Source organism: Hipposideros armiger, unplaced genomic scaffold (genome assembly GCF_001890085.2).
Source record: "Hipposideros armiger isolate ML-2016 unplaced genomic scaffold, ASM189008v1 scaffold_1429, whole genome shotgun sequence".
Taxonomy (NCBI): Eukaryota; Metazoa; Chordata; class Mammalia; order Chiroptera; family Hipposideridae; genus Hipposideros; species Hipposideros armiger.
Window position 1 is genome coordinate 19,547 of NW_017732779.1, and position 4,620 is coordinate 24,166.

Genomic DNA, 4,620 nt, shown 5'->3' on the forward strand with positions numbered 1-4,620 from the left:
TCCTAAATTAATACCATTTCAATTATCTGGTATTGTTCTCTCATATACTCTCTTATCTTAAAATCTCTTATCTAGAGATTTTTAAAGTGCTATTCTGTGACTGGATTGGCATTAATATTTATATCAAACATCCTCTATATGGTAAATATTTGCCAAATTTGTCATTTGTGGCATTGTTAGTGATTTCCTAGATAACCACATAGAGAAAGACTATAAGGATGTACTAAACTCATCAGGAAATTATATGCAGTTTCTACTTTAAATGTTTAGAATTCATCAGTGAATTTATCTAGGGCTGGTGCTAGATAAATGTGAGATATACATACATATATATATATATATATATATATATATATCTTATATATAAAATAGGTTATATGTATTTTAATATTTCTTTGCATAATCATGATATATAATAGTAATATCAAATGATAACATTAAGTAGATCACATACTATGCTCAGAATTTTCCAAGGTTTGTTGTATTATCAAGTCATTTTACTGATACAAAAATGGAGTCTTAATAAAATTAAAACAAGGGCCGGTCAAGTGGCTCAGTTGGTTAAGAGCTTGCTCAAGAGTGCGAGCTCTGAGCAACAGGGTTGCTGGTTCGATTCCCGGCCTGAGTTGAGTTGCCGCTGAGCTGCCAAATGGTGGCAGGATGCCTAGCTAAAAACAAAAAACAAAAAAATAATAAAATAATAAAATAAATAAATAAAATTAAAATAAATGGTCAAAGACCACAGCACCAAAAAAAAAGATAAAAATATAATTATTTTGCTAGGCATCTTGCTTTTAGATTCTTAGTTTTTAACTACAAACCTATCATCTCTTCAATCTGATAAAATACATAAATCAACATAAGGCAAGTGATCATATTGTCAGACTTTCTGGTAATGTAATTTGATTTGCAATCCTTTTTTGTGATGTATCTAATTCAGTGTCATGCTGAATATTTTAGGATTTTCATTGATGATATAAATTAAATTTTTGTGTATGTGGGTATAATAATTCTTTGTAATTTTATTATAAATGGGAGCCAATTTGAAATTTTCCTCAATTCTTCTTTTATAGATTTGCTAATGGAAGTCAATATAATAGCATTTATTCATTTGAAGTGTATTTTACATTTGGCTTCTCTATTATTATATATCTATGTTATCAAGTTTATGTTTCTCAAACTGAAATGCTCTTTTTTTGGGGGGATTTTTACTATTTTTTCATGATGCCTTTGAAGTTACAAACAATATATACAGTGAGTCGTCAGGAAGTATCACATTTCCTCAAAGTTAAGGAGAAATTTATCTTTATAATAAATTACATATATATTATTGAATAGAATATAAATTATGAATGGCAATTTCTTGTTGTTCTCCATTCCTCTCTACCTGGAAGTTTCACTGTTTTCTATCATTAAGTTTACTTAGATAGAAGAGTTTGAGAACTACTGCATTTAGCAATTCCTTTAATCTGCAATTTACATTATTGAAGTTTTCCAAACTATTAAATAATGAGGTAAATGCTTACTTAGGATCTTTACCAGCTTATAAGTTGGAAGGGCCAAAAAAGCAAACTTTATAAAGTACATTCAGATATGATCAAGCCCATAGGTCTCATTAATTTATCATTTAGTGAATTAGTACATAAAACCAGACCACTAATTTACCAATTTACAAAGTAGTGAGGGTTATCTCTTTCCAATATCCAAAATGCCCACACTTTTCTTTAGTGCATATCCTTTTCTAATATTAATGTATTGTTTGGAACATAAATCAATAAATTTATTTGGAAAAATATGGCATTTGAGTAGAGGAAGTAAATATCCATACACATTTCTTGGTTAGACTCACATTCATTACTTCCTTTTTTAAACTGTGGTGGACTTATACAGTCAAATCTAGCTTTCCAAATCACATTTATCTATGCTGGCTTCCCGTTTCTGTTTATGGAGTTTAAAAATATTAATATCACTGATCAGCCATGGTCAAGTTACTGTTATAAGTTGAATAACTTGAACAAAGTAATCTATGACTAGTATTTAGCCCAATGCCTGACACATAATAGCCTATCAATAAAACTCTCTGACTAGTTGTATTAATTAAAGTCTCATATACTGGCTAGAGAAGAATACAGAGAGAATATGCAATTCACTGTGAAACACTGGTGTTAATGGTATATAGGTTTTTTACAAGGAATTACCTAAATTTTTACATTATATACAGAAACAATACCAACCAAAAAATAAAAGTAAAAACAACAACAACAACAAAAAACTGGGACAAGAACAAATTTTACAAGCCAGGACAAAACCTTACTGGAGAAAATGACTGATTTCTATAAGATGTCTGTGTTGTCAATCTGCCTTGATTTGATCTCCTTTTCTTATAGTTTTTTTGTTTGGGTTTTTTTGCATTGTATCTTATTTGGATCACAGTAAAATAGCATTTTGTACTCATACAGCATGTTTCATCAGAAAGGTCAATGTACTTTTCAAACTCATTAATCCTTACAGCTTCCCTGGGGGTATGTAATATATTATACAGGTGAAGAAATTTAAAGCTGAGATGTATAAACAATCTTTACCCTGTCACATTAAAATAAAATGACCAAACCTTCAATTAATCCATTGTAGGTGCAAAAATGGAGGTTTTTCAACCAATATGAATATGATTTGGGGAGTGTGGGGATTTAAAATAAATATCTTCAACTAGAACAGTATTGGTGAAAGAAAAAAGTAAATAAGTTGAATAATGAATTTGCTTCTGCATGTAGCAAATATAATTCATCAAGGAAAATATAGTATTTGCAGTAATTTTTACTTAATATTTTAAGGATAAATGAAAACCAGTGGCTGCTAATCCTGATTTTGATCTAATGAGGGACGGCTCATTGAGAGTTAAACATTTAGCTTTTAATTACTTTTACTTAAAATTGAATATTATCCAAATTATCTATATACTTCCTGTTAATGATCTGATCCATTCAAAACGAATGGTTCTACTTCTTTTAGAAGGCAGTGGGTCACTGGCAAATATAAAGAGCACAGTGAAAATTCTGGTCCACGCACTTACAGGTAATTAGAGTTATACTAGAATAAATTTTCATTAAAAGAAAAACGAGTGGGTGTTCAAAATTACCTAGGAAGATTATGCATTAATAATTACTTGATGAAATATGCTGTATCAAAAGCAGTTTTGCTGACTTCATGATCTTAAAGGGAGTTATGGGATGCAGCAGGTTTCCTACTTTTAATTTGAGAATACATCCTAAATATTGCACCACCTCTCATTTATTTTTAAAAGAGGAAAATGCACAGAGGGTTTGCATAAATAATTCAGATAATTGGTATAAATCCATGATATTAAAAGGTATTTTAAAAAAACGTGTTTTTTGGGGGGTGGGGAGGGTGTAACACTTGTCTAAAGTGATTACAATGTTCTCTCATGAATATGTCGGTGAAGCAAAGTCACAGCTGTTTGTTAGAAAGCCATCCCTGAATCTTAGCACTAGTTTATGGTGAGTCTTCTTAAAAATATTTTCAACATTTTTATAGATAGTATTTTCTATCTTTTCCTACTAGCTGTATTAAATGGCAAGAGAATAAATATTTTTTTCTATGACATTTTGCCTAAAAAGTTTAGATTGATGTAGGGAGAAGAAACTATACTCAGAAATTCTTCTTGCCTTTGATTATACCTCAGAATGTATATAGAGCATGCAACACCAAAAACATTGGTCAAGATTACATCAGAGTCCCTCTGTGCCAGGCTGTCTTTCAAAAGCTCTCAGTTTCCCAGTACAAGCCATTAGCCGCTTCTGTCCAATCAGAGGGATAGATTATTTTATACAACAGCTGCCTGGATTGAATACCTTGTACCTATTCATTTAGTTATAAGACAGCCCACCAGGGTTCTTACCCTAAAATATGTTTTAGCTACATTGTATTTATTTTTAAATCTATTTTTTTTAATTTCTAAAAAAATTACTGAATATTTTCTATGTAGCTGGCACCATGCTAAACTTGGGAAGCTAAGGTAAAGTAGATACTACTCTCCTAACTTGAAAGAATTCACTGTCTTATCTGAGAGATAGTTATGTAAAGAAATAACCACAGTATGTTTTAATAAATACCATGATAACAATTAGTGCAAACTGATATAGGAGCGTAGATGAGGAATAGGATTAATTTTGCTTGGGGAAAATGGAGAAATTCACTGATGAGGAATTATTTGAGCTGCATCTTAAAGGATAGGTGAGTTTCTAATGTAGTAAAAAAAAATAAGGGCATTTCATGAAGAAAATATGGCTTTTACAGAAGCCTGGAGGAGTGAAGATGAGTAACATGTTCAGGGAATTGCGAGTAATACATTGACAAGATTTTGTAAAGATTAAATAAGGTTGGAGCCCATTGTTAACAGTTTTTGTATGGATTTTTTTTTTAAATAGGGAAGCAGTAGGGGCCAGCTGAGTGGCTCAGTTGGTTAAGAGCTCGTTCAAGAGTGTGAGCTCTGAGTAACAGGGTCGCCGGTTCGATTCCCACATGGGTCTGAGCTGAGTTGCTGCTGAGCTGCCAACAGGTGGCAGGATGGCTCAGCTAAAAAAGTAAATTAAAATAAATAAA